This window comes from Rosa chinensis, chromosome 5 (genome assembly GCF_002994745.2).
Source record: "Rosa chinensis cultivar Old Blush chromosome 5, RchiOBHm-V2, whole genome shotgun sequence".
Lineage (NCBI taxonomy): Eukaryota > Viridiplantae > Streptophyta > Magnoliopsida > Rosales > Rosaceae > Rosa > Rosa chinensis.
Genome location: NC_037092.1, coordinates 66908004 through 66928282, shown reverse-complemented (window position 1 = coordinate 66928282; position 20279 = coordinate 66908004). Strand labels below are relative to the sequence as shown.

The window sequence follows — 20279 nt, the reverse complement described above, 5'->3', positions numbered from 1 at the left end:
GGACCAGTTTATGGTTGTGAGATTGTTCTTCTAGGGTTTTTTTTTTTTTTTTTTTTTTGCCACAATCATAGTTTGCTTGTGGATGCAATCTATCAGTGTTGGTTGACATTTTTAATCAGTTGGCAGCAAATCAAAATCAGTTTGGTGACAATAAACTCGGATGGTACTAGTTAAAGGATTTTACTGCTCTATTTGTGTAGCTTGGTTGGAAACAATACATGGTGTTAACTCTTTTTTTTTTCCAAATAAATCAGTAGATCTTGGCTAACATCCAAGAAAGAATTACGTGTGGAATTTATCAAATGATCATGACATTATGAACTTGGTTAGCTTGAAGTTTCCTTCAAATATGAAAGTCATGGCACTGACAAGAAAATACTTGTGTGACATTTACAGATATTTGAAAGTAGGAAGCTGGTGCTTGTTGATATTAAAGCCTTTTAGCTGAGTCCTTTAATGATTCTAGTAGGGAACCACAATTAGTGTGGCATCTACATGTATTTACATTATCTATAAGGGTTGGGAAAACAGGTTAAAAGAGACCGTCGCAGTTTAAGCAGTTGGGTTCATGGATGCATCACTCTCTGTAAACACGGGAGCAGAAATGTCGGGTTCTGGTGGTAGACGAGGTGGTTGGATCATCTCTTTAATTGTCATAGGTCTCTCTCTCTCAGATTAGTACATGTTGTATCTCTAGTTGTCTTCATGCACACTTGTTCAGCACAACAGGAGGAAAAAACAAAAAATCCTTTTTCTTAGCTAGACATGTGTTTTTCTTGTTTGATCAGGAACTGTAATGTACTTGACGCTTGCCGCTGGAGGATGGCAAGAAAATTTGATTGTATATCTGATTCGGGAATATAACGTGGAGCTGCTTCTCGGATAGTCAGATTTCCAATGCGATCAATGGTTGCACTAATTTATTTCCCGTCATTGGATCAATTATTGCAGACTCTTTCTTGGGCTGTTTCCCTGTCATCTTCATCTCTTCTGGTATCTCTTTGCTGGTAATAGTCTCACTCGATTTCTATTCTTACGCTCACAAGTGCGCGTGCGCGCGCACACACACACACACACACAAAGGAGTTATGATATTTTTTCTTCTTCAGGATGTCTGCATTTTCTAGGAAAGAATTTTAGTTTCACTCATTGAGAAAATATAGAAAGCAGTTTTGAAGTAACAGTTGATGAATTTAGTAGTGTCTTCACATATATAGCAGTATGATATTAAACAATATATAAATATTTTAATGCTTTACATGATTGCCTAAAAGCGATGGAAATAAAATGAAATATCTCAATCCTAGGATAGGTTCAGACCAAAAAAAGAAAAAGAAAAAAGAATCCTAGTATAGGTTAGTGGCAGAATTCCATCTTTTCTTCTTGTATCCACCTATTAGCATCCCCTGCAGCTTATATGGGTCCAGTACATCAGAAAAAAAATGATCTTCCTGTTGAAAAAATTTATTTTATTCCTTGAAAAAATTATTTTACAGAAAGTTGCATTTTTTTTTTCTTGCAATTCATTACCATTTACCCTTGCAGGGAATGGTCTTATTCACTTTGACTGCAACTGTTGACTCATTGAGGTCTCCAGCATGTGAGAATGGATCAATCTCATGCAGACCACCATCAAGAATTCAGTTTGCAGTCCTCTATGCCAGTATAGATCTAGCATCAAGTGGGGTGGGAGGCGATCGCTTTACTATAGCAACAATAGGAGCAAATCAATTTGATAAACTGAAATATCAAGGGATTTTGTTTAACTGGTTTTTCTTCACACTATATACAGCTTCTATCATAAGTGCTACTGCCACTGTCTATATTGAGGACAATGTCAGTTGGGAATTAGGATTTGGCCTATGTGCTGTTGCTAATTTGATTGGTTTAATCATTTTCTTTATGGGAAGCCATTTATACCATCACGTACGATAAGCCACAGTGTAGCCCATTCATGAGTTTAGCTCGTGTTATAGTTGCAGCATCCAGAAAAGGAAGGTCCTACTCTCATCCGGGATAGATGATGACCACTACAGGTATGATGGAAAGGCAGAGATGTTGCCTGCAACACCTAAAAAGAGTTTTGGGTGCAAATTTGACTTGCCTCCCATGTTCATATACTTGCCTGTTTATAACCTTCATCTTCCTTGTATATTAAGAAACCTGGAATAATCAGTATTTTTTTTTTGTTCTTTTGGATATAGGAGATATATTTGTCTTGAGTATGGTAGAAGAAAAGTAGAACAGTTCACTTAAACTGAAGTTTTATAAAAAACTCACAGGAAAACACCAAACTCCAAAGATAGTCCAGAACTAATAAGATCTCTTAGCTCAAGAACTGTAGCAATCTTATTTGATACTTGTGGCTGAATTATTAATCTTATTTGAAACTCACAAAGACTTGAAAGTAATTTTCCACATAATACAACTGAAACAATGAATGATTAATATGTTGTATTCGTATGTTGAAATGTTTTGCTCATGAAAGCAGATTTCAGCAAGTATTTTCTCTTATGGAAGGCAAAATGTTCATATCCTGGCAAAAGGAGTCTTTAATTAGTCTTGCATGTATACTCACATTTATTTTACCTTCCTATGTTCCTTACAAACAGATTTACATAGGCCCTTGATTTTCTTGGTATACAACCTCCATCTTTGTAAGAAATGTATGCCTCTTCCTTCTTCGCATTGTGAGGACCAATGTGCATAATCTAGGAAAGAGAGAAGGAAATTTGTCTTAAAGACGTTTTTGTGTCAGCAACATGGTGCACATAATTATTAGGTGACAGAATATTGGAATTTTTTTAGTAAGTTTGTCCCTGGCATAGTGTTAGGGGCCGCACTTGTAATGCCGCAAGCAATCTTGTCCAGGGTCATTAGTCAAGCCTTTGGTTGGTTTGCTTGTGTGCTAGGGATGTTTTGGTAATTTACAAATTATGTAATTTATTTTATTTAGCATTTAGTCTCCTCGGCCTTTTTCATGTTTCCTCCTGCCATGTTCATGTAAGGCCGATATGCTCTTTAGGGAGGGGTTCCTAGTCGGCATAGTTTGGACTACGGAACTAGTATAGGTAAGCACATGTACTTTTGCCTCCCTTACCGTCTTACCATCAATAAAAGAGGAATTATTCAATCATCATGTGGTTTTCATTGTTCCTTGCAAGGTATTCACTTGGCAAACTTGCTTACTTGCAAGTGCCGCGCGATCCTTTTTGCGCATTGCAAAGTTGGCCCGTGACAGTTGATATCAGAGCCAACTCGGCTCAAGAAAGCTCACTACGATGACAAGCAAAATCACAAACCAACAAAGATTCGATTGGTATGACCAACAGCTCGGAGAACTTGCGAGGGTGCCGAACAGATTGATTGATATCACTAATATGTTGGACCGCGTCAACCTAGATGGGTTGGTGGCGCGGATGACAGAAGTGGAGAGCCTAAAGGACAAGTTGTGGCCCTTGAAAAATGTAAAGCTCGAGGAAGCGGAAGGGAGAGAAATGAGGAAGAAGCTCCCGTTCCGAACAAGCAAATGGGGGCGATGAGTGATGCCCTTGACACACCCAGGTGACCGTGAACAATATGGCAGAAGATGTCCGAGCCACCATTGATGCTTTCAGGAACGAGCTAGTGGAAATGAATACTAAGCTCAACCTGACCATCCGTGTGATGGGAAACCAACCTGTGACGGACTACAGGAAGGTAAAGATACCGAAACCTCAAGCTTTTGGAGGGGCGCGAGATGCTAAGGAGCTTGAGAATTACTTAGTTGATATGGAGCAATACTTCCGACAATGAAGCCAGACTCGGAAGAGGTGAAGGTAAACATGGCGACAATGTATTTGTCGGGAGATGCTAAACTATGGTGGAGAACCAAGTATAATGACATCCAAAGAGGAGTATGCACCATTGACACTTGGGAGGATCTTAAGAAGCAGCTCAAAGCTCAATTCTTCCCCGAGAATGTAGAATACATTGCCAGAAGGCAACTAAGGGAGCTCAAGCACACCAACAACATCCGAGACTTTGTGAACAAGTTCTCTGTGCTCATGCTTGACATCCCGGACATGTCAGAGAAGGATCGATTGTTCTATTTCCTTGAAAGCTTAAAGCCATGGGCGAGGACAGAACTTCAGCGATAGAGGGTCCAGGATTTGGCCTCCGCACAGGCTGCTGCTGAAAGGTTGACGGACTACACATTCGAAGAGAACTCTACTAAGAAGACTCAGCCGTTTTCGAATGCGAATGTCAACAGAAATATAAGGCCTGGACCTAGTAGAAGTGGGGGAGCGGAGTCCAAATTTTCCAACTCAGGAGGAAGGGACAAGAGAGCAGCGAATGCGAGGGACACGGCAAGGTCCAAGCCTGCTGCCTCGATAGGAGTCTTCACCCCTCGGCCTTTTAATCCCTCAGGCTATGCTCGAAAGCCACTATCATGCTTCTTATGCAGAGGACCCCATAAAGTGAATGAATGTCCTCACAAGACTGCCCTCTCTGCCCTACAAGCTCATATTCAATCAAAAGAAACGGAGGATCAACAAGAGCCAGAGGAGGAACCTGGTCACATGGGAGCTTTGAGATTTTTGGGTGCGGTAGGGAAGCATCCACAATCACCTAAGAAGTACCAAGCTAAAGGCTTGATGTTCGTAGATGGTAGTATTAATGGGACAGTAGCCAAGAGCGTGATGGTTGACACAGGGGCCACTCACAACTTTATGTCAGAAATTGAAGCACGGAGGTTGGGGCTGAAGTTGGAGAAGGATGTCGGCCGCATGAAAGCTGTGAACTCTAAGGCCTCGCCCACAACCAGACTAGCTTGAGGGGTATCACTCAAGTTGGGTCACTGGCAAGGGAAGACTGACCTCGTAGTTGTTCAGATGGACGACTTTGATGTCATATTGGGGATGAAGTTATTGTTGGCTAACAAAGCTATTCCCTTTCCTAGTGCCTAACACTTGCTCATTATGGGAGAAAGGTCATGTGTGGTTCCAGCAAGAATCGAACAACCAAGTGAACCTTGTCTCTTGTCCTCCCTCCAGTTCAAGAAAGGCGTGAAACGTCATGAGCCGACCTATGTAGCAGTTCCCTTGATAAGGGATGAGACTAAAGGGGAAGTGATTCTGAAGGAGATTGAGGGGGTATTGGAGAGCTATGTAGATGTGATGCCTCCTGAACTTCCCAAAGAATTACCTCCAAGGAGGAGTGTGGACCATGAGATCGAATTGCTTCCGGGGCCCAAACCTGTGGGCCTTGGAAAATTTATCGAGCTTAAATTGAGATCGTTCAACAAGTTATTTATTTACGATCTCGATAAATGTCAAGATGCTCGAGAAAATTTTCAGAAATTTTCATAAAGTGAAATCCTCGATTTAAGGATTGGATGATAAAGTGCACGACATGACTAGTTCGTGGGACTTTTCGGGAGATTTTTCGGATACCCGACCTATTTGTTATGATTTTTCCGAAGTTTTGAGATTTTGGAATTAAGAAAATAGAAAATCAGTGGTGCAATCAAGGCCGTCCATCCAGCCACTGCTTGATCGTGGTCGTCCCTCGTTAATTGGACACATTTATATAGGAACTTGATCAGTTGGAAGGACCAGAATGATCGAGAGAGAGAGAGAGAGAGAGAGAGAGAGAACCAGAGTTCTCCGACCCGGAATGAGACCCGCGACTGGGCCTGACCGGAAAACGCTTCCCCAACCACTTCTTCGAGGCGGACCACCGGGAAAAGCCTTGTCTCGTCATCGCCTACATCTCTGCGGTGTCGGATTGTACATGCAATGGCCCGGAACGAAGAATTGACGACTGGAAGCCCGAGCTGCCTCCGGCGAGTTCTGTAGTTCCCGGCGACTCCGGCCACCGTTTGGGCCGCCTGTGGTATGAAACCTCACCTCCTCGTCTTGCTCTACACCCCAGTATGATTAGTTTTTCGATTTAATCAAGTTTTGATGATTTTGTTTCTGGGTTGCTTCTGCCTCCGTCGTGGTTCCTCGACGCCGACGACTTTTCCGGTACTTCTGGGTTCGCTGGCTACATGAAAGATGATCTGCTCTTCGTGCTCTACGTGTTAGTTGCTAGTAGGAAGAATTGACGGTGGTAATACTCGAGTAGCAGAATCAAGGGATGGGCTAGGCTGGGTTCAACTCGCTGCGTTCTTCGTCGGAAAGCAGACCTGTAATTCTGAGGTTCTGTTTTGATTTAGTTGATCACAAGGTGAGTTGTAGTTTGTTGAAGGTTCTGAGAATTTACCTATGTAGTTGGCTTCTGGAAACTTGATTGCATGTGTTTGTATGCTTACCGTGAAATCATGTTTAAGGGAGGTGAATTTGGTTTGTTGTGAATTAAAAAAGGAATTGGGGTTAGTTGGAAATCTGGACGAGTTGGTAAACTGATAGTGGGTGTCTAGATTGGGTTGTTGCTTTCTGATTGGAATTAAAGGTGATCAAGCTTGATTGTTAATTGGACATGTGAGGTTGAATTGTACGTGGTGATTTCCTTTTGTTTGACTATTGGTCAAGGAAAATTTCCAGGGTATGCCATGGTATTTTCAATATGGCATAATCACGGTTTTGCTTATTATGGGATCTGTATTTAAATAGAAAGCTAATTATGGTTCAAGTTTAATGTTGGGTGCCCTTAGTAATTTTCAGAGTGCACCTAATTGAAAAGGAAATTGTGTTGATTTGAGAAACATCTTGATGTGGTTATGATTGGTGAAAAATCTAAAAGTGATAAAATGATAAAATGTTCGGTAATTTGGGTTAATTATCGAACCTATCTCGATTGGTCAAATGTGGTCAACCCTTGGTCAACTCCTGGTCAAACCAGGAAAAGTTGGGGTTGGACGATATATTAATCGTTGAGATTTCGTTTAACTGTTCAGAGTTATTAACTATCGAAATGTCGGAATCTAGGACTCCAGTTACTCGAGGAACAGAAGGTTCGCAACTCTTGGAGTACGTGAGAGAACGCATCGGAATCCAGGTAGGGATTCAGGACTCTCCTCGGTTGGTGATTTTCTTATATATTGTTATTAAATGATGCATGTTAGTTGGTATGGTTTGGTTATGTTCAAATGCAATGCATACTAACCAAACCATGTGAGAAATGTAATGGCTTGAGAGCGAAGGGTGGCTCTGACTTCCTTGGGTTCAATCCCCAAAACCTCCGGAGGGTTAGTTACGCCGGTCGTCCGAGTATTCCGATCGTAATAACGGGCCTGGTACGTGTGTGTAGCTAGGTAGTGGACGCTCTCGCTACGCTTACCTGGTGCTAAATTAATTTGAGGTAAGGTCGTGTAGTGGGTCTATGGGACCGGCCATCCGGTAAGTTTCAGCGCGCATGTCTACTTGAGTACCTTGCATTGATTTTTGAGTCAGAAAGCATTATTAAAAAGTTTTGTCGTTCACTGAAATATTTGGTTAAAGCATGTTTTCATACTGAGGCCTCAATAATTTATTTATCGATTTTAAAATCTAGTCGAGATAGAGTTCCTGTTGAGCAGCGAGGACGAAAACTCACCCCTACAACAGTGTGGATGCAGGTACTGTGCACTGGTGACGGGACAATGGTGGACGGAGCTGGGTGTGCAGAACAAGTTTGGTAAACCACCTTCTGGGCTTTATTCTGATCTCCAGTTCTCGAACTCCGTGTTTCGGAACTTGTGGTTATTTAGCATCGTGTCAAAGTTAGTTGAATTCTCTTTCATTGAAATTCATACCTCGTGTGATCCTTATCCAAGTACTGGATGAGTGAAATAGATTTCAGCAACTCAAGTTTTTCACCTCAAAAATATCGATAGCTTCCGCTGTGTGTTGCAAAAAGTTTTCTAACAAAATGCCTAGCGGTCCTCTAGAATGTGAATCAAGCTTTCGGTTTATATTTTAGAGCCCCGCGGCACTGTGACGTGCCCAAGCTGGTGAGGTGCGGTTTGGGGGCATTACAAAACCTCCTGTAAAGGCACCTTACCGAATGGCTCCCCCAGAACTGGCGGAACTTAGAAAGCAACTCGAAGACCTGCTCAAGGCAGGATTCAATAGGCCATCTAAAGCCCTATTTGGTGCGCCCGTGCTGTTTCAAAAGAAGCACGATAGAAGTTGGAGATTGTGTGTGGACTATCGGGCTCTCAACAAAGTCACGGTGTGCAACAAGTACTCGATTCCTTTGATTGCAGATCTGTTTGACCAACTCAGTGGTGCCAAGTATTTCACAAAGCTAGACCTCTGCTCGGGGTACTATCAAGTTCGCGTTGCAGAAGGTGATGAACCCAAGACCGCGTGCTTCACCCGTTATGGCTCCTTTGAGTTCCTGGTGATGCCGTTCGGGTTGACCAACGCGCCAGCCACATTCTGTGTGGTGACCCGAGAGGGGGGTCCCACAGCGCCGCGACCCTGAGCCAATGAGAAACCTACATGTCACGAATAACATCCTGATAACTTATCAAGCCGAAATCGCAAGGCCTTTTGGGTTCAAACTGTTGGTTTACAAAACACTTTCTTGGACAAGTCGTTCTAGCAACCAAGCAACACATTTTCAAAAGCGGAATTTGAAATGGGCTAAGAGTTTTGGGCTTGCAATCGGAGCCCAATTTGGAAAATAAAACAAATCACTAAGTGACTACAAGCATGGGAGACGCGCCCCAGGGTTACGGGTCTCCCGGAATTTTTGTAAGCGAGTAAGAAATAAATAAATAAATAAATTAGTAAGAAAGTAAATAAATAAGTTACTTCGAAATCCGATAATGGACCCAAAACCATACTTTAGTAAAGACAAAGAGGAATACGCCAATACGGGCCATGCGCCTCTCCTATACGCTTCCCGACCACATGCTCAAAACCTGCACACTGTTATAGGGGTGAGCTTTCGTCCTCGCATGCCCAGTAGGGGCCGACCCAACCATGCTAGGTTTGGAAATAATAATATACTTGAAAATATTTACTACATAATATTGTGCACGTTTATCGAAAATACTTTATAAAGAGGCAACCACAAACATTTATTTCTTTTATAAAGCATATGCAGTATGCTTCACACAATTTGGAGCTCCGAGATACTTACCTGCCGGCCAATCTAAAACAAATCGGTGACTGACCTGGTTCGTCATCCTTCGAGAACCGGCCAACTACTCTGTAGCCCTTGTGACTACAAGTAGCGAAAGTGTCTATTTTCTGGCCCTGAGTCTCCTATGACTGGTTCACTGTCTGTACTCACTCTTCCTCGACAAATATAGGAGCACGGCCCCCTTCGGAGGTTCACGGTTATCGACACCGTGGGATCCCTAGGAATCTACTCGTCTAGGTCCCATTCACTTTTAAGTCACAAGTACATACATACAAGGGTACAGTATCTCAACATGCAAGTCTAGCCTCGGGTTTCGTAATTAGCAATTATCAGTTCTGAAAACACATGTATCACGAGGCATCGACTAATGAACAACCAAAAACGTACTTGCAGGCAGCTTAATATATGTATAAGCATATACACGCACAAGAAAACCACTAACAAGATAGGGACGGCTCACCCTACCTGAAATTGGAGTGCTCGCCCAAACTTAGCTTCGTTTATGCCTTTCGATACTTCTTCCAATTTCATGGGCACACGCTCGAGTCCTTTATAATAAAATTAAACCAATAAGTAACCAATTCATAACTCATTTGCTCAATTTCTTTATGAGTCACCAATTTATTCTGAATCGATATTTAATGGTAACCATTCCCAAACAATTCACTTAACGTAATAAGCTCATTCGGGATATGGTGATCACACTTGTTTCCATGTTAAAGTTTCGGTCAACCGGTTTGACCTCATTTTATTTTATCTTTTAAACCTTAAGCAATTAAATAGCAACCACCATTCCCAAATAATCCAAATGATATAGCATTTAAATCATTTGGGATATGGTGACCATACTTGACACATTCACCTTCATTTGTTTAGCAATTCTACTTTAAGAAAACAAAACACTACTACCATTCCAGATGGATTACGATTTTTTTGGGATATGGTAGCTTTTAAAGTACCTCACTTGTGATTTGCTTCAAATATCGAAATTGAATGTCCTAATTTCACTTAACAGCATAAAGGTCACCAATTTAACCATTCTTTGTCTACCTTGTATTTACGACAAATCCACAATTAAAACAATTTCATCTCCGTAATTAGACACAAACAGATCACAAGCATCATTAGAAATCACAACATCACCACAAATGCCATACCAAACGTTTAAACCACCATATCACCATTTTTACTCTTTTCCATTCATGAGGCAACAAACTACTTTCTGTTGATTTTAACAACTTCACTTTCTAAAACAACTCCAACAATTCCATTTACAACAATCAGAAACAAAACACCATCACCATCAATTTCACAATTCAGAATAATCGGGCCCTTACCATTCTTCTTTCCCAAATTGTAACTCGATCCAACATAGTCGTGCCCCATCCTCACCAATCTTTCGAATCCCTAGCAGACAGTATAAACTCAACAATCAACCCAACACCAACTTTTGTATCCAAAACAGAAATTGAGCCTAATCCTTACCATTTCTTCCCTTTTCAAACAAAGGCGAATCCAATCTTTGCTGCTCTGGCTCGACTGCTCCTTGACCAACAATCACTCGAATTCCTAGCAAGCAGGATGAGTTTAATAATCCAACCTTAACCAAATTCATATGCAAGACAGAGTTCATGGTCCTTACCTCCATCCATTATCAATGAACTGACCCAATAGTTCCTTTTCTCCAGAACTCCAAAAACGCAGAACTTCACAAACCTCATACTCCAAATTAAACAACAAGTTAGTAGGGCTCACTCTACTCAAACTAGAAGCTCCAGCTAAGAGAAATCAGGAAATTACCTAATCGAGAAGACCTAACGTTTCCGGCGACTGTGAGCGACGGAGCTACGGTGGACCACGCACCAGCAGTAGCTCAAGTCGGAGTCGGAGGTTCAGAATTTGGGGTGCTTGGGAGGTCGTGAAGCGAGGATTGTATCCATGTGAGTGTTATAGCTCGATTCAGACCGGAAATTGAAGAACAAAGAACCGCAGATCCTCGTCTTCGACGATGGCGCTTACGGTGGTCTTCCGGCGTCGGTTGGGGAAGTTGCTGTTGGGGTTTTGATCTCCGTAGTCCACTGAGTTTAGCGGTGATGGTGGTGTGGCGAGGCGGTAGCTGGGATTCGAAAGGAGGTAGCGACAGTGGTGTCGTGGTTCGGAGGATCGCAGGTGGAGGCCGGAGTCTATGCATGTCGATGGTGAGGCTTGGGCTTGGGTCGAATTTGGATGCTGGATCGATTGGGGGTAGCGGTGTGGTGAGATGGTGGCCGGACGCTGTGTTTCCGGTGGTTGCAGAAGGAAGACGAGAAAGAGATGGGTCGGGGAGAGAGAAGAGAGGTACGGCCGAGAGGGGAAGAGAGAGTTTTGAGATTTTGGGGTTTCACTAACCCATTTATTCATAGCCCATGCGAAAAGTCCATTTTGCCCCTGCGACAAATTACGAAACTCTTCTAGCTAATTGCTTTCGGTTTTGGGTTCGTAGCTTTTCTTTTACTCGTTTTTCGTCGGAAACTTCCTAATAACTCGACTTCTTCCTAGGCCCAAATGAAGGAATCTCAGCCCGAACTTAGTTCGAATAGCCCAATTAGTAGTCTCGACACCAAATTAATCTCCAAAGTCACTTCCTTCACTTAAATCACCTTGCGGAAAAATCTTGTTGGCAAAAAAATTACCTTCAAAAATTAAACAAAAATTTTCGGGGGCTCACATTCTGCACTTTGATGAACCAAGTCTTCCACAAGTACTTAGACAAGTTCGTGGTGGTCTATCTAGATGACATTGTGGTGTACAGCTAAACCCTAGAAGAACACGTAGAGCATCTGTAGCTAGTGTTCCAACGGTTGTGGGACAATCAGTTGTATGTCAAGAGCGAGAAGTGCTCCTTCGCGCAAGTGACCATCAAGTTTTTAGGTCATGTTATTGAAATGGGTCAAATCAGGATGGATATGGAGAAAGTAGAAGCCATAAAGGAGTGGCGAAACCCCAAGAATGTGAAAGAGCTACGTTCTTTTCTTGGGCTGGCTAATTACTACCGACGTTTCATTGAAAACTACTCAAAGAAGACAACTCCCTTAACTGAGCTCTTGAAGAAGGGAGTGACATGGGACTGGAGTAGTGATTGTGAGAAGGCCTTTCAAGATTTGAAGAAGGTCGTGATGGAAGATCCGGTCCTTGCCTTACCCGACCTGAATCAGTCATTTGAAGTCCAGACAGATGCTTCTAACTTCGCCTTAGGAGGTGTCCTGTTGCAACGGGGGCATCCTGTGGCGTATGAAAGTCATAAACTCTCGGAAACTGAGAGGAAGTACACGGCTCAAGAGAAAGAGTTGCTAGCCGTAATTCACTGTTTGAGGACGTGGCAACACTATTTGTTGGGGTCAAATTTCCTTGTGAAAACAGACAATTCTTCTGTCAGCCACTTTCTGACCCAGCCAAAGTTAACTCCAAAGCAAGCTCGATGGCAAGAGTTTCTCGCAGAGTTCGACTTCCAGTTCAAACACAAGGTCGGGCACACAAACCAATTTGCTGATGCTCTAAGTCGCAAGGCCGACCTTGCCACCCTTAAGGTGTTGGCCGCCTTGTCGAGCAGTATCATTGCCATAGACATCAAGCAACGTATCAAGGAGAGTTTGGAGAATGATCCCATGGTGCAATCCCTTATAAAAATGGTGAAGGAAGGGAAGAGCTGTCGGTTTTGGATGGAGGATGGCATATTGATGGCCAGAGGAGGACGAGTGTTTGTTCCGCGAGCTGAAAGGCTACGAAGAATGCTCATGAGGGAGTGTCACGACACCCTGTGGGCAGATCACCCTAGATGGCAGAGAACCCACGCACTTCTCAAGCAAGGTTACTATTGGCCCCAAATGCGGGACGATTTCACGGAATTCACCAAGACTTTCTTAACATGTCAGCAAGACAAGATTGAGCGTCAAAAGACTCCAGGGAACCACTGTCTATTCCGACTCGCCCGTGGGAGAGTGTCTCCCTTGACTTTATTGCTAACCTCCCGAAGGTGGGAGACTTGTCAAGCATCCTAGTGGTGGCTGACAGCTTTTTGAAGTATGCCACCTTTGTGCCAACCCCAAAGTATTGTTCGACGGAAGACACAGCAAGCCTCTTCTTCAAACATGTGGTGAAGTATTGGGGGGTGCCTCAGAACATTGTCAGTGATCGGGACACTCGATTCACGGGAACATTCTGGACCGAGCTATTCAAGCTACTCGGGTCTGAGCTCAACATATCTTCAAGTTATCACCCATAGACTGATGGGCAAGCAGAAAGGTTCAACGGGATGTTGGAGGAATAGTTGCGCCATTTCGTTCATGCCAATCAACAGAATTGGGCACAATTGCTAGATGTTGCACAATTTTGTTTCAACTTGAAGAAGAGCTCATCCACCAACAAGAGTGCTTTTGAAATTGTCACTGGCCAACAGCCTCTCTTATCTCATACTATGCAAGAAGTCTACAAAGGGGTGAATCCGCGTGCTTTCAACTTCACAAAAGAGTGGAAGACCAATGCCGAGATTGCTCAAGCCTACCTAGAGAAAGCGGCGGGGAGAATGAAGAAGTGGGCAGATCAAGGCCGCAAGCCCAGGGAGTTTTAAGCAGGAGACATGGCCTTGTCAAGCTGCTCCTGGAACAACTCAAGTTCCTGCGCTCCAGAGACAGGCGACTATTCAGGAAGTATGAAGGACCGCTGCCCATCATTTCTAAAGTGGGGAAATGCTCCTACAAATTTGATATTCCCGCCTGGATGAGAGTTCACCCCGTCTTCCACGTCAGCAACCTCAAGCCGTACCAGCCAGACCGTGAAGATCAAGCACGCAACCAGCCTGTTCGAGAGCATGTCGACATTAGACCACCCAAGCCAAAAGAAGTAGAGGAGATCCTAGCACAGAGAGTGATCAGAGTGTCAAAGCGCCTATGCTAGCAGTTCTTGGTCAAGTGGAAGGGTCTTGGAGATGAAGAAACCAGTTAGGAGAACGCTGAAGCCCTGAAGAAGAAGTTCCAGCAGAAGATTGAAGACTTCAGGACCAACTCCGTCATCAAGAGCGCCAACAACTTAAGTGGGGGAGGATGTTAGGGGCCGCACTTGTAATGCCGCAAGCAACCTTGTCCAGGGTCATTAGTCAAGCCTTTGGTTGGTTTGTTTGTGTGCTAGGGATGTTTTGGTAATTTACAAATTATGTAATTTATTTTATTTAGCATTTAGCCTCCTCGACCTTTTTCATGTTTCCTTCTGCCATGTTCATGTAAGGCTGATATGCTCTTTAGGGAGGGGTTCTTAGTCGGCATAGTTTGGACTATGGAACTAGTATAGGTAAGCACATGTACTTTTGCCTCCTTTACCGTCTTACTATCAATAAAAGAGGAATTATTCAATCATCTGTGTCTTGTGAGATTGCTCCTTGATCTTTCCTTTCGATTATTCATTTGTTCTTCGTGGTTGCCAAACATTTATACAATTGTGTTCTTGCTTGCCACTAGCACCCTTTTAATATCGTGTGGTTTTCATTGTTCCTTGCAAGGAACTCACTTGACTGACTTGCTTACTTGCAAGTGCCGTGTGGTCCTCTTTGCGCATCGCAATGTTGGCCTGTGACACATAGCAAACAGAATTTAATCCTTCCTATTCTTCTGCTAAATAAACATATCTCAAAAGTCATCTCATCACAAATTTGACCTAACAATACCTAGCATACTTTGATTGTGCATTTGAGATGAAGCATTGTTAACGAAGAAGAAGATTAAAGATGCAAAGTCTTGAAACTCATCACTGCTCTGTTATCATTGAATTGTCAATTACATGGCGGGTAGTTCTGTTGAGAATATATACATCCCAAATGGGAAAAATGGGACATTGCGTATCATTTTATAAGGGATTGGGCAACTCCACATGTGTATGGCTTGCCAATTGGTTTTGGATGTGAACCCCAGATTACTTTCTATGAGTTTATTAGGATTCGGGTCACTCCATCCATTGCCAATTGAGAATGTATATATTCTCAACAATAGTGAGATTAGTGCTGGATTTGCACATCACTTAATCCAAAAGGATTTAGTGATGTGCGATGACACTATCTGCAGTGTCAAGGGGCTAGCAAACTTCTCGTCCATGTGGTCTTCTGTATACTTTCATGATAGTTTAATGGGAGGCAAAGCAATATGAGTTGATTAAATTAACACCATATAAACCTTAACATTTGGCATTCGGTGATCCAGCGATTTGGCCCGCTTGGATATGCTAACATAGATCTTCTAGCCCAGGGGACAGTTGGAAATTCTGTTGAACTGATATGAAAGCTAGTGTGGTGTAAACTGTAGGAAACATAGTATCATGCACAATGAGTCAATGATGAAATGGCCACTCGCCATGAATAGAAGTTTTGCATCCAAAATGGCTAGTGATGTGACATAGAGCCAATTTCCACAATTTAACAGTGGTAGCTCTTTTTTGTTGCAGCTTTTTGAACCATGCTGCGCTGAAACTGAAGGAGACTGCAATGTGGATGGCTCAATTGCAAAGCCATGGTGGCTATGCACAATCCAATATGTAGAAGACCTCAAAATTCTCACCAGAGTTTTCCCTTTGTGGTCAACCAATACTTTTCTCAGTACCCCAATAGCAACCTCCAAGCTCTAACCATGGACCGCCACCTCGATAATAGACATTTCAAAATCCCAGCTGGCTCCATGCTAGTTGTTAGGGGCCGCACTTGTAATGCCGCAAGAAACCTTATCCAGGGTCATTAGTCAAGCCTTTGGTTGGTTTGCTTGTGTGCTAGGGGTGTTTTGGTAATTTACAAATTATGTAATTTATTTTATTTAGCATTTAGTCTCCTTGGCCTTTTTCATGTTTCCTCCTGCCAGGTTCATGTAAGGCCGATATGCTCTTTGGGGAGGGGTTCCTAGTCGGCATAGTTTGGACTACGGAACTAGTATAGGTAAGCACATATACTTTTGCCTCCCTTGCCGTCTTACCATCAATAAAAGAGGAATTATTCTATCATCTGTATCTTGTGAGATTGCCCTTTGATCTTTCCTTTCGATTATTCATTGTTCTTCGTGGTTGCCCAACGTTTATATAATTGTGTTCTTGCTTGTTGCTAGCACTATTTTAATATCGTGTGGCTTTTATTGTTCCTTGCAAGGTACTCACTTGGCTGACTTGCTTGCTAGCAAGTGCCGCACAGTCCGCTTTGCGCATTGTAAGGTTCGGCCCTTGACACTAGTCTTGGTTCCAATGTCCACCTGCTTTTCTCTCCCACTGATCGATCATTTCCTGAACCCCATCTGTCATAAACTGACCCATCAATCTCCTACTCCACTTCAGTGACTTGGATTAGGCCATGTGTTAAACATTTTCAGTATCAGCATAGCTGTTTCAGCGTTAGTGGAGTAGAAGCGTCTTAAAACAGCTCAAAATTCATGTCAGCTTTGTGGTTGGTATTGGAGAAGCATTTCATGCTCCGGGCAAACTTCAATTGTTGTATCAAAAATTTCCAGTGTCACTTCAAAGCATGGCAACTGCAATGGTTGCAGTGATAGTAGGCATTGTTTACTACTTGGGCACAGCTTTGATTGATCTTGTTCGAAGAGTTACAGGATGGTTACCTGATAATATAAACCACGGGAGGCTAGATAATGTGTACAGCATGGTAGTGGTGATAGCTGTCTTAACTTCGGTTATTATTTATCATGTGCCAAGTTGTCCAAGAATCAGAATGTTAACAAGGGAGTAGTGAAAGGGAGTTCAGGCTCTCACAGTTGACAGCTTTGAGTGCATTCAGCACTCAATACCAGCTATTGTACACCATAATTATAATTCTATCAATGTAACCACCTTCTATTGCCTAAGAAATAAAAAGGATTTTGAAACCCTGTTCAAATCGTCACAGGCTAAAATTTTCAAAAAGCCCGGCCCCTGCAAAACAATACTGGTGTGTCTGGATGACGAAAGTTCTTAGTTATAGAATATTACTTCTTTTCCAAGTATTTGATGATATGCTTAATAGTAGCGAAGGGATTGGAAGTAAAGAAACATCTGGTTCGTACGTAAATGGGTTGGTCCTAGAGAGGCTTAGTAGAATTCCATCTTTGCTATATCCAGCTGTCCCTCAGCAACTCAAATAGTCAGAGTCATGCAATCTTCTTGTTGAGACTTGAGACCTTCATTATAATCTGTAGCTAGTTTGTGTTTTTAAATTTCAGGGAATGATGATTCTTTAGCTTTGACTGCAATGGTTGGCTTCTTGAGGCCTCAGTACCAAGCTTGTGTGGAGCACCATTAAGGTCCTCTATGCCTGTATACGAATAGCTTTGGTACCAATTGGCGTGGGAGAGGTACTTGCTTTACGACAGCCATTTATCTGTATTAAGGACAATGTCAGTTGGGAATTGGGATTCAGCTCATCTGCTCTTTTTGATTTCATTGGTTTAACCAATTTAACCATTTCCTTTTCAGGAAGCCATTTCTATGGTCATTTGTGAGCCACAAATTGAACAGTATTGAACTTAGCTCGTGTTATTAATGTAGAAAGCGAAGGTTTTGCGCTCAACCAGAAGATAGGATTACCACTAGTCCACTACCGCAGTGATGGGGAGGCAAAGCTAGTGCCTGAAACACCAAGTGGAGGTACGAATTTGACTTAAATTACATGTCCATATTTTTGTGTCAGTTACGATGATGCAATTTCTGTTGCTTACCTATTTCTGCAGAAAACAGAATGATCATCAGTTTTATTTCATTTTTTCTTTCTTTGGTGAAGAAAACTATTGTAGAATAAAGCAGAAGAGAATTACTATAGTTTCAACTCGGATGCATAAGAAACTCAAATGCAATATTTGTTGGGTTTGGTGCCTATCCCTCCCTTGTATAACTATTGGGGTAGAGTGATCTTCGTTGTGTTCAAGGGGCGTGTATAACTATTGGGGTAGAGTGATCTTCTAGGATGAAAGAGGGTATACAAGGGGTATCTTGTTGGATACAAGGGTTTAGGTTGGGTGTCAACTTGATTGCTCGAGTTGTGTATAAACTTGAGTGGTGTATCTTGTACTTATGTAATTCTCTCCTAGTGAAGATGAAAACTCTTCGAAGACGTAAGCATGGATTTTGGCCGAATCTCGTTAAATCTTGTTGTTTTCTTGGTTTGCTTATTTCTTCTTTCCATCTCTATTGCTAATACTTATTGCGTGGCGGGGGATTAATTTCCTAACAAATGAAATGATAAACTCTGAAGTTGAACTATAACAAACCTCCATTTTTACATTCAGAAACAGTAGCACTAATGATATATACTTTCAAAGTGTAATGCCCTACTTTCAAAGCAGTCTTCTTTTGAACTGTGAGTGATAATAAAAAACTGGGCTAGAAGCTAGATTTTATGTTGAGTAGATAATAACCATTCATTCTCTTAATTTTTTTGTTTGAAAACCTAGGATAGAGAAACTTTCAGTTACGTGGGAGCTTAGTAAATTAAACATTCGATCAGCATAGTATCCATGCATGGTTTTGAAGCTGGGAAAGCAACCTATCCATGCATGGTTTAGAATAATATTCTTACCAATTCTCCTGTCAACCTATCACAGGCTTGGCCAAATAAGATTTTTAGCTTAGCTGCACTGTGCATAGTTGGAGATGATGCAGTTCCACAATTCGTTCTGTTAGTGCTCTAGCTATTCTATAATTGATGATCAAATTAAAAGTGTTTATTACACGTGCTTTTCTGTTATTTTTTGAGAATTCAAGCATCTAGTGGAATTGTTCCACATATACTCGGGACTGTCTCGACTAGATATGGAAACCATTCAAACCTGTTGATAGTTCGCCCAAGTCCAAGTCTACAAAGGCGTTGAAGTGTTGAACTCGGCATAACAGATTCGGCCGGAGTAAACTACAGTGGAGGCCTTTGTGGACTAAGTCTTGGGCGAACTATCAACAGGTTTGCATGGTTTCCATCGCAGGGTCCAATCAAGTCAGTCCCTAGTATATGTGGAACAAGTCCATCAGATAATTGAATTCTCAACAATAATAGAAAGCACGTGTTATAAACACTTTCAATTTGATAATCAATTATAGAATAGCTAGAGCACTAACAGAACGAATTGTGGCAATGCATCATCTCCAACTATGCACAGTACAGCTAAGCTAAATATCTTGTTTTGAGAAGCCTGTGAAAGGTGGGACACGAGAGGGACAAGCTACAGGATCATGCACTTAATTTACAACTATTTAAATAAAAATTATAATTTTTATAAATTAAAATTACAAAATTAAGAACAAAGTTACTATGTTCATTTACACTATTTACATATAATTAAATAAAAATTACAACATTAATAACGAATTTGTTCAGAAACTTGTAACAAGGTCGTACGTACGTGGTGTAATTACCATTAATAAAACTAAAATTACTCAAAATATGACTCAACATTACTACTTTGATAATAAATTTATTGTCACATTTATAAATGTGTGTATGACATATGGGTATATATTATATAATTTTTCGATAGGAGAATATATATTAAAAAAAAAAAAAAAACGAAGAATACATATGCATGTGCTTAAAGGAAACTGTTGGTTCTATTACTTGCACATTCAACCTTACTAGCACAAAATTTCATTTAGGAAAAAGTATATTATTCTCACAATATTTCACAAATACTTCTTAACAATCCTCCAAGATCTAGCTATGGACTGTTACCTCAATTAATTCACTTTCCAAATCCCAGTTCGGTCTATGCGACTGTTGGTTCCACTCGTATCTTTCTCCCACAGTCCCACTATGTAATCGCTTCCTAACCCCCGTTTGGCACAATTAAAATAGCAGAAACTGAAACAGTTGCAGTGATAATATATAGGCATTGCTTTATATTTTGAATGAATCTTGTTGGGATGATTGGGAGGCTTGATAATGAGTACTGGATGGTAGTTGTTCACTTTTGAATGCAATCAAGTGGATCAACAACTACAGTTTCAGTCTGTCAGCTTTGCTCTTTCAGGTTTGTTGAAGACTCCACCCACTTGTTTGTTTCTTGTTCCTTTGCTCAACTGGTATGGCAATGGTTGGCATGTTGCTTTGGTTGCTCTTTGCCATCTCATGGTACCATTGTTGATTTATGGAATACAATCAAGGGTAAAACATTCTCACCTCAACTGAAGAATCTTTGGATAGCCGGCTGTCTTTATGCACTGATGGCAATTTGGAAAGCGCG

At 41.8% G+C, this 20279-nt stretch overlaps 1 long non-coding RNA gene and 1 pseudogene across 1 annotated transcript; both read left to right on the top strand.

Moving 5' to 3' along the window:
* The first annotated feature begins 44 nt into the window (after positions 1–44).
* LOC121049254 lies at positions 45–16833 on the top strand (annotated as a pseudogene).
* Positions 5614–6305, top strand: LOC112164964. The gene is made up of 2 exons (XR_002922568.2): positions 5614–5877; positions 6042–6305. It is a non-coding gene; the product is annotated as an uncharacterized LOC112164964 (long non-coding RNA).
* Positions 16834–20279: the final 3446 nt, after the last annotated feature.